This window comes from Bos indicus x Bos taurus, chromosome 18 (genome assembly GCF_003369695.1).
Source record: "Bos indicus x Bos taurus breed Angus x Brahman F1 hybrid chromosome 18, Bos_hybrid_MaternalHap_v2.0, whole genome shotgun sequence".
Taxonomy (NCBI): domain Eukaryota; kingdom Metazoa; phylum Chordata; class Mammalia; order Artiodactyla; family Bovidae; genus Bos; species Bos indicus x Bos taurus.
In genome coordinates this window covers 31968277-31979300 of record NC_040093.1, presented here as the reverse complement: position 1 = coordinate 31979300, position 11024 = coordinate 31968277, and the positions used below count along the sequence as shown (strand labels likewise).

At 44.5% G+C, this 11024-nt stretch overlaps 1 non-coding gene across 1 annotated transcript; it reads left to right on the top strand.

The window, feature by feature from the left end:
- Positions 1 to 1524: 1524 nt before the first annotated feature.
- Positions 1525 to 1631, top strand: LOC113876883. Its single transcript, XR_003506617.1, has one exon. It is a non-coding gene; the product is annotated as a U6 spliceosomal RNA (small nuclear RNA).
- Positions 1632 to 11024: the final 9393 nt, after the last annotated feature.

Sequence of the window (11024 nt, the reverse complement as noted above, 5' to 3'; positions counted from 1 at the left end):
CCTAGGTATTTAAGGTTGAGGTGAAGAGATGGAACATGTGAACATGAAAAAGTAAAGTTGAATGACATCCAATTATTTTTACCAAACGTACGCTAGGTGTCCGCCATGGGCCAGGCACTGTGGCCCCTCTGCTGGATCAGAATGAGTCTGACATGGTGACCCCCACAGCGAGTCACAACCCGACAATGGAGCTGGGTGATTAAACAAATCATTGTGCACAGTGACAGGGAGTAAGAGAGGTGCACAGAGAACCTGTCCAAGAAGGGGTGTGAGAGAGGGTTTATATACACCAGGGTGTGTCCGGAAAACATCTGCATTCTGGTGTGCTGAGTATGTAGGACTTAGCCAAGGAAGCAAAGTGAGAAAGGGCATCCCAGGCACAGGGAACAGCATGAAGAATGGCAGAGGGCAGGCCAGCCATGAAGTGCCACGGGGGAAAGCCTGGGAAAAGGTCACAAGGACCTACCCGATGCCCAGGTTTAGAACTTGATCTTGGCCCTGGTTGGGGAGGAGGAATGAGAGGAGCAAAGGGCAGATGAACGATGGAATCAGTGCTGATTCCCTATCGAAGACCTCTCAGCACCCGCTCCCCAGGAACTTCAAGAAAAGTGTTAAACCCTTGCCCGCATCCCAGGAGGCTCTCTGCTTCCCTTCCTCCCAAAGTCACAAACCGAAGACAAAAGACTCTTAATCACACGCCTTCTGATTTCCCTGTGTACTTTTCCAACCAGAGAAAGTGTTCCTCATTGAAGGGCCCTCTTTGTTCTTAAAAGAATCAGGGCACTTTTCTTCCTCCAGAATCTCAACAATTACAAACCTGAAAAGATGCAGTTTTCCAATGAGGGGATTAAAAAAGAAGTGGAAGATATGCTTCCTGCCCTTGAAAGATGAACAGAGCAGCTTCTGTTTACTCCATCAGGGGAGAGCAAAGCCTATGGATTTCACCAAATAAGGGACACAGCAAATCCAGTCTGCCTCCATCTTCCTCAGGCCCCTCAAACTCAAAACTAATTTTCAAAGTCATCCATCTTTAACCCAACAGCATCAGTTGCTGGACGAAGTTTCCCTTTCTCGTTACCTCATCTGATGAAGTTTGTTACTCATCATACAAAACGAAATGTCACTTATATGGCTCCCCCAGAGGCCCCCCCCCCATTAATCAGAGGAAGCTGAGTTGACCAGAATACATCTTGTCCTCTTCCCAAAGGGTCTTTAGTTTGGGTTCAAATGAAGCAGAAGCCAACCCCGAGGCGAAGAATCAAGCTTAAGAGGTTTTATTGATATCATGTAATAAACACAGAAATGGAAACTGAGAGCAGATAAGTGACTCTACCAAGGTTTTAACCAATATGATGGTTAATATCCATATTTTTTAACTAAAAAAACCTCAGTTGGGTGGGATCCTATCACATATATGCATGCATGTTAAGTCGCTTCAGTAGCGTCCAACTTTTTGCAACCTATGGACTATAGCCCACCAGGCTCCTCTGTCCATGGGATTCTCCAGGTAAGAATACTGGAGTGGTGCTCGCTTCGGTAGCACATATACTAAAATTGGAACGACACAGAGAAGATTAGCATGGCCCCTGCGCAAGGATGACACACAAATTCGTGAAGCGTTCCATATTTTTGAATCTGTGGTAGAGGGAGAAGGTGGGAAGATTTGGGAGAATGGCATTGAAACATGTATAATATCATGTATGAAACGAGTCGCCAGTCCAGGTTCAATGCACGATACTGGATGCTTGGGGCTAGTGCACTGGGACGACCCAGAGGGATGGTATGGGGAGGGAGGAGGGTTCAGGATGGGGAGCACATGTATACCTGTGATGGATTCATTTTGATATTTGGCAAAACTAATACAATTATGTAAAGTTTAAAAATAAAATAAAATTAAAAAAAAAAAAGAATACTGGTGTGGGTTGCCAGACCCTCATTATCACACATATAAATGGTCCCTATAGTTTTCTGTATTCTCTTCCCAAGTCATAAATGTACAGAGAGAAATTAGAGCTTCTCAATGACTTCTCCCAAGGCCAAACCTTCTAGGAGTCACTCTCTTCCCTACAGCCCTGCCTTCTATTCTGAGTAGGAGCTATTATCTTCCCAGCCCTACCTCTTTGCCATAATGATTGGTCCAGGACTTGGACATGTGACCCTAATCTAACCAATCGGACGCCTTTCCTCAGAAAACATTAACTGATACAGGAGAGAAGATCCCTTGTCCTCTCACCGGTGAAGTTTTGAGATGTGAGTCTGGAAGCTGCAGGTGACCCTACAGGTATGAAGGGAATTTACAAGGAAAGAACAGAGTTGAAGACAGAAATGAGATATAGAGGGATAGTCTTGGTGGCATCTGAAGATCCATTTCTCATTCATGGACTTGCCTGTTTTCCATAGCCTGATTTCTCATCTTCTCTTTTAATTCTATGAGCTATCCTAAATAGCCTTCCAATAAAGACTATTTTTCACTTAAACTAGTTCAAGCGTGTCCATGGTATCCATGATTTGTGACCAAACCCCCTGATTTAATGTGACCACTGACTGATTTTCACTTTAGCACGGCCCATTAGAGTTCTCTAATTACCCACATTTCCCCAACCCACCACTAACAAATTATTTTGTTTCCTTATGGTTTGAAGTATGTCAATCTCTAAAGACAAAACATAAAAATGAAATCAAGTTTCACTGTAGTACATTTAATGAAGCAACTCTTCTCAAGTCTAAAATGACATAAAATCCATTCTGTCCCAGGACATTTGGGATATTTCAGAACCTCCATCATCCTGGTTGACCCGCCCACTTGAGTGTAGTAAATCTCCAAAGGTTGATAAACATTGAATATTCTTCACTTATATTTATTGTCCATTCCAAAATTGATGTTTCCCATTGGACATTTAAACACGTATTGCTTTGTTAAGCATTTTCTCTGTTCAGAGGAGCACATCAGAAATTGATTCCCTGATAGTATAAGGTAGGAGATGAAGCACAAATTCAACTATAAGCATTTGGACCTCTCCTCTCCCTTTGCCTTTGCAGTTTGGACACTTCATTCCCCAAAGTGAAAGGTAAGGACTTTAAGACAGAAAACCAATTGGGATGCTGGAATCCAATCAACAACCATGTCCCAGGGCAAAGGGCCAGTCTGAAGTAGCCCAACATCCATCTCTCAGTAGCTTCCAAATGCTGCAGCCCACCCAGGTCAGAGTCAAGGAGGTTGGTTCTTTGTTCTCAAGGACTGTGAGGCTGACAGGTGAAAAAGTTTCACTGGGGCAGAGGAAATGAAATTGAATTCAACTTGGAGGTTATTTGTCTTCCCTGTGACCCTTGGTGGTCTCAAGTGACAGCACAAGTGCCAAAGGTCAAACTCACACCTGTGAGTCAATTACTGGGTGCCTGCATTCAATGCAGGTTCTGATGCATTAGATTTAATATGGTTCAAACGTATTGAGCAGAAAGGAAAAAGAAGAGGGAACCAAACCCCTTTGGGGATTTTGTTTGAATCTACAAAAAGGCTGGATTGAAACCTGCAGAGTATTTATAAAGAAGCTGTAAAATCTTTTATTCATTTGAAAGGAGTTGGAAGAGAGACACAGGAAGTGAGGCAGGAAAAACTGAGCTGCATCATGGAGAGAAGGGGGGCAGTAAGAGGCAATGTTGGCCAAAAGGGAGCACTTTCTCCTGTTAGGAGTGTGTTAACCCTTGCCACCACTGGTTCAGGGATGGATTTGGGTAAGAGTCCCACCTCTATACTCACTGGTTCTATAAAATGAGTTCTATAAGACTCATTTCCACTCTAGGAACTTCAGTGTCCTTACCTATAAATTGGAAATAAACCCCACACAAAGGGTCTTGTGAAGATTCAAATGAAATAATAGATTTGAAAGTCCTTTATAAGTTGTTGAGAGCCATGCAGATGCCATTTATACTTGAAAAGTGAAAGTGTTAGTGACTCAGTTGTGTCCAACTCTTTGCGACCCCATGGACTGTAGCCTACCAGGCTCCTCTGCCCATGGAATTCTCCAGACAAGAATACTGGAGTGGGTTGCCTTTCCCTTCTCCAGCAGATCTTCCCAACCCAGGAACTGAACCCAGGTCTCCCACATTGTAGGCAGATTCTTTATCATCCAAGCCACTACAGAAGCCCAGTTATACAAATGATTAGTACGATTTAAGTCATAGGATATACCACATAAGGAATGGAATTCCTGACAAAGGACCCAGGACAAAATTCAGATGAGAACAGCCAAGACTGGAAAAGGTAAGGTCCAGGCAAAAAGCAATTTCTATCAGGGTCATTTGTTAAAGTCTGAAAGCAGTTAATCTGTGCCAAGTTCTGAGGCCCATTCATCCACAGGCTTGCCTTAGCTGAGTAAGACAGGTTATCAGCTGATCACCTACGAGTGGTTTCTCAGCTTTTACTTCAAGTTCCAATTATACTAGGAGATCTTGGTGACAAGAGCCAGTTGGAGTTATCCAGGTAGCTGTGCCTAATAGTTCTGCCTCTTGTGCATACCCTAGCTAGTGCCGCTGCCTCCTAATGATGTGTTTTTTAATTGCAGGCAAATGCAAATCAGACCATGGCAACCTCTCCAGCATTGTTTCTTAATCTTGGTTGCATATTAGAATCTTAATCTTGGTTACATATTAGAATCACCTGGAGATTTAAAAACACCAACACCTGAAGACCACCTCCAGAGAGTATGGCTTAATTTGTTTTGGTGCATCCCGAGCATTGGGATATTTAAAGTTTCCCCAGGTATTTCTACCATATGGCCAAGTCCAAGAACCATTATTCTAGAGCAGACATAGGCAAACTTTTCTGTAAAGGGCCAAATAGTAATTCTTTTAGGCTTTTCAGGTCTTATGGTGTCTGTCACAATTACTCAATTCTGCCCACATAGTGTGAACATGCCATAGACATATATAAATAGATGGTTATGTCTGTGCTCCAACAAAACTTAACTCACAAAAATAAGTAGCAGGCCCTAGTTTGCCAACCCCTTCTCTAGAGATTCCTTACTCAGAGTGAGGTCTGGGGATCAGCACCATGGACAGTACCCAGGAGCTTGTTAGACATGCAGAACCTCAGGATTCCACGAGCCTCCCAGGTGATAACATATGCAGAGTCAGACTTGCAAGGCACTGCTCCGGAGGGTTCACTTTGTGAATCCATCCCTGCCAGCATCACAGCACTGAGGTGATGAGTGGAGACTCATCACTGTCAGCATTCCCCGTGCCTGTCACCTCCATCAGCCTGGCTGTCTCCTAGCTGCCACATTTCTGTAGCATCTTCTCATTGGTGACACAGACAATCTGAGTAGCTGTCTACATTTGATTATGGTGTTTCCAAAGGGTCAACAGAGCCACACACCCAGTTTCTATTTTTCAAAATAAAATGCGGAGAGGATGGGGCTGTGGAGCCATATGAGGGGATATGCCCCTTCTCTCAGGAACTATCCATTCATTTAAACTTGTCAAATGTCATACAGCTTCTCAAACACCCCCTTCTTCTTTAAGCCTTGGTGACTTATATACGGTGTTGTGATTTCTGGGAAAATCTTGTGAGTCATCTTGCCACCAGACAAATGTATCCAACCTTAGAAAAACAGACATGGGTGAGACCGTCTGACCACTCCCATCCACACTAAATCACTTCTTCCCCATTCTAGCCCCATTCCCCATATACACCTGTGCTCTAATCCTTAGCACATTTACGGTAATAATGACCTCACCAGCCTGTCTCCCTAAATGATGTTGAGCCCGTCCTGACCAGGCTCGTGCATCGTTCCCTTCTGCACCCATGTGCCTCACACTGGGCTTTGGTATGATAAATGCTTCATGAATTAACATTGGCTTTAATGGTGGCACTAGTGGTAAAGAACCTGCCTGCTAGTACAGGAGATGCAAGAGACGTAGGTTTGATCCCTGGATTGGAAAGATCCCCTGGAGGAGGAAATGGCAACCCACTCCAGTATTCTTGCCTGGGAAATCCCATGGACAGAGGAACCTGGTGGACTACAGTCCATGGAGTCACCAAGGAGTCAGATACAACAGAGCATACATTATTATTTTATACTCACATAAAAGTGAGTTAATGTTTCTGGTGTGCCAAATAACCTAATCACCATAGAACCATTTTAGTGAGGAATATGGTTCACAAAAATGTTGCTCTCTAGAACAAACTTTGGGAAATATTATCTCTTAGACAATAGCCCTGGTCCAGACCACATCCAAGCTTGTACTATCCCCTGGAACTTGAATTATGGCCCTGGCCATTGCCCAGCAATAAAGATGTGTGAGAGGTGTTGATAGGATGAAGATGTGTTGATAGGATGAATTTAGTTCCTACCAGCCTGAGCCATCTTTCCTGAAAGACGGTTGCAGGACTGTTCTGAGGGACACATTAGAATTCCCACCTGACAGAGGAGGAAACTGGCTTGATGTGTTAGGGTTTTGCCACTGACTTAGGAACACAGCCAGGGCCAGGATCCAAACCCAGAATTGTGTCCAACACAGTAAGGCAACTTCTTTCCAAGGAGTTTCTCAGGAGGTCACCATCTGTCACCATTTCCCACCTGCCCCACCTAAACCAAAGTTGAGCAGGAGGGGAGTGTTTTTTCCACTCTAGATGCCAGTCCAACTTTCAGCTGAATCAGAAGTCGCTCCAAAATGCTCATCTGTCTTATCCCTCAGTCTGTTTGGAGCTGACATTTTGACAAGGCTTCCACCCAAGATTCCTGCCATTTGGACCAAGCAGTCCAGCCAAGGTAGTCTTGGCAGCACGGGGCCCTTACTCCTGATGCCCTGCCCAGTCCTCCCTCTGGTCTGATCCGGGAAACCCCACGCTACCGATGTGCCAATGCCACCCTCTCCATTGGACAGTCCAGATTTGTGCACAAGCTGTGAGCACCTGGGGGCATCCCTGCCCATGTGGACAAAGGAGAGTCCTGAATAGTGGCCCCATCACACCCTATACTGCAACAGCTTGAGGAAAGCGAGAAGGGAGCCAGCCAGTGCTCTGTCTGCCTCTGGCATCACCTACCCTGGGTGTAGCCAAAAGCGAGCCCATGCTGAGCCATGAAGCAGCACTGAAAAAGCCCCCTCTCCTCTCCAGACTTCAGTTACCATGCCTCTCAAAGGAACACGTTAGATGTGAAAGCAGTAGCAGCTGCTACTGATTCCCACTTGCTGTGCATTCCATGCCTCACGTGCATGATCTCATTTGATCTCAACAATGAAGCCATACTCCAAAAGGAAGCCCTGAGCAGGTTTGATTGGGGTTACCCCAGAAGCAGATCATGAGGCAAAATTGAAACGCATGTAGCTGATTGGAGAGGTGATCCTAGGAAATATCAGTAGGGAAGTGAGGAAGTAACATAAGAAAGGGGCACAGGTGATAAATGGTGTACTATTAAACCAGCTACACAGTGCTGACTGGGTGGATTCAACAGGGAAATTCTATTGAGTAAGCCTTCTGCTCCTACCAAAAACCCAACCCAAGGGATAAGGGAACTACAGAACTTTGTTATTGTTCTTTAGTTGCTCAGTCATGTTTGACTCTTTGTGACACCATGGACTGTAGCACACCAGGTTTGCCTGTCCTTCACTATCTCCTGGAGCTTGCTCAAATTCATGCCCATTGAGTCAATGATGCCATCCAACCACCTCATCCTCTGTCATCCCCTTCTCCTCCTGCCCTCAATCTTTCCCAGCATCAGGGTCCTTTCCAATGAGTCAGCTATTCCCATCAGGTGGACAAAGTATTGGTGCTTCAGCCTCAACATCAGTCCTTCCAATGAATATTCAGGGTTGATTTCCTTTAGGATTGACTGGTTTGATCTCCTTGCAGTCCAAGGGACTCTCAAGAGTCTTCTCCAACACCACAGTTCAAAAGCATCAACCTTCATCCAATAAAACTGCCACTATCTGGGATTTCCCTGGTGGTACACTGGTTAAGAATCCACCTTGCAATGCAGGGGATGCAGGTTTGATCCCTGCTTGGGGAACTAAGATCCCACATGCCTGCTGTGGAGCAACTAACCCCATGCACCACACCTACTGAAGTCCACGAATGCTCGATGGAGCCTGTGTATCACAACTAGAGAGCCTGAGTGCCACAACTACTGAAGTCTATGCACTCTGGAGGCCATGCACCACAGCTAGAGAATCTGTGCACGGTAATGAAAGATCCCACATGACACAACCAAGACCCAATGCAGATAAATAAACATCTTTTTTAAAAAGAGAGAAAAGAAATCACTGCCTACAAAAAAAATAGAGTTGCCACTATCCAATCATGTTTGACCAACAGAAATGACAATTTCATGTGGTTCGACAGTATATTAATTACAAGTGTCTAGGGGGGACCCCTTGGGCGTGGAGATACAAGTACTGCCCATGGGATGAGAACACACTGAACTGTCTTGGTGAGCCTTGAGGGGCCCTGACCATGCAGGCTGCACTGGCCAGGAGACTGGGATCCAGCTGGGATTCAAATCAAGGGTGTCTGTTTCTAAGACTCTATCATTTCGCCAAATTACATAGCCCGATTCTAAGATTCTGGAAGTTTTCAACTACAAAATCTACAACTCAAAGACACAAAGTCTTAAACAGCAGGACAAGCTGAGTTAATTAGCCAAGGTTAGCTTATGATCCAGAGAAGGCAATGGCATCCCACTCCAGTACTCTTGCCTGGAAAATCCCATGGATGGAGGAGCCTGGTAGGCTGCAGACCATGGGGTCGAGGAGAGTTGGACACGACTGAGTGACTTCACTTTCACTTTTCACTTTCGTGCATTGGAGAAGGAAATGGCAACCCACTCCTGGAGAACCCCAAAGACAGGGGAGCCGGGTGGGCTGCCATCTCTGGGGTCGCACAGAGTCGGACACGACTGAAGCGACTTAGCAGCAGCAGCAGCAGCTTATGATCTGTTTCCCAGGCACTTCTCCAGTATATAGGACATTTCAGATTCTGTTCTGGGCTCAAAGGCCACATGGTGAGGAATACTACTCTGAGAAGATGGATTAATACTAACATGTATAAGGAGATGAGCTTCCCAGGGGGCGCTAGTGGTAAAGAACCCACCTGCCAATGCAGGAGATGTGGGTTTGATCCCTGCATCGGGAAGATCCCCTGGAGGAGGGCATGGCAAGCCACTCCAGTATTCTTGCCTGGAGAATCCCATGGACAGAGGAGCCTGGCAGGCTACAGTCCATGGGTTGTAAAGAGTCAGACACGACTGAAATGACTTAGCACACATGCATGCATATAAGGAGATGGAGTCAGAGCAGTGCTAGAGCTGGTGCTGGAGCCAGACAAGGGCCATGTGGCTTTTGGAGGGAAGGAAGTAAGTGAACACCTGCATGAAAGTGCATGGCCTGAGCTGGAAATAGAGTAAGCTGGGCCAGCGTCTGCACATCTCCCCCAAACAGTCATTCCAAGGGTACGACAAATGCGCTCTACCGTAGGATGAGTGATTTACAGGGCTGCTCAGGACCCCAATTCTTTAAATGTTGCCCATGAACTTGTGTTTCAAACTTTTAGGAATGAGTTATGACACACCACCCTGAAAATCCAATTACCTCAGCAAGACATTCAGCATAAATCAAAGATATCTACAGCGTGGAGATGCATCAGAGCTCGTCCACAGAGGGGAAGCGACTCGCCCAAGGTCATACTACAAATGATGGGTCAGCTGAGAAATTCACAATGCACAACGTTTGCCCAAATTGGCATGGGCAGGGGAAAAGAACATTTGCCTTTTCAACTGATGGCTTCCAAAAAGCCCTGGCCAGGGAATTAGAGAACCAGATAGGGACTCTGAGCTTCCCACAACAGCCTCAGTGTCTGATCAGTAACATGGGGATCACTGCAACTGTCCCAGAGAATTAAATGAGGTCATGTTGGAAGACATCACGTTAAATGGTATATAATCCTCCAAATGCAGGGGGTTATTCGTGATCTTTATTACTTATTATTAGGAGTTATTTTTTGTTGTGCCTGGAATGATGACAGCTAACCTGAGTCCTGTTTTTAATACAAGTCTGCTCAACTTAACATTTAACAAATTTTTATTATACTTCATCAAGTAGATTTGAAAAATTAAAACACCATAGAGTGTAAAATGAAAAGTAAAAATGCCCCCATAGCAGCCCTGGTTTATATAAAAGTTTGAGAGACCCTTCCAGAAAATGATTTCTGCATATAACATTATGGATGTGTTTGTGTGTGTGTTTTCCACCTTGCTTTTTTTTTTTAACATGTAACAGTACACCTTGGACAAGGTTACACAGAAGTATATAGAGATTCAACTTGTTCTTTTTATAAGGAGGAAAGACTGTTCTATTAATGGGTAAACCAGAAATGATTTAACCAGACCCCTGTTGCTGGTCATTTGCGGTTTTGTGGAGGATTCCAACAGAGCACCCCATACACCTGAGAGTGTATGTTCTCAGCCCTGAAACTGCTGCTCAGATGCCACGTGCATTTAAAGTCTTGAAAGATGAATTAAACTGTAGTTCAGAGAGGTCACACTAGTAAGCCCTTCACACACTCTTCTCCCATTTTAACTGGACATAGAATTGTCCCTTTGCAGAAGCTCTAGTCAACCCTGGAAAAGAGAAAGCTTCTTAATATTTTCCAGTCTGAGAAGTGAAAAATGGAATCTTGTTACTATTTTGATCTGTATTCTCTTTTATTATGACTAACAGTGAATGTCTTTTCATATGCTGATTGGCAATTATTGTGCAGTGTTGTTTTCTTTAGAAGGGCTGTGTGTACACGTGTACTTGTGTCAAAGAGTGAGACAGAGAGAGAGATGAGGCGGGAGTCTCCTTATTAACTGCCTGTTTATATAGCCCTTGTTCAATTTTTAAACTTTTATTTTTCATATCACTTTATATAACCCTCTTATAAATTCAGAAAAGCAGCCTTAGGTGAAATGGTATAAACTTTCCTTTTCCTGATATATTGTTACTTTTTATTTCTTCATCACGTTTTTTGCCATGGATTTTTTTAATGT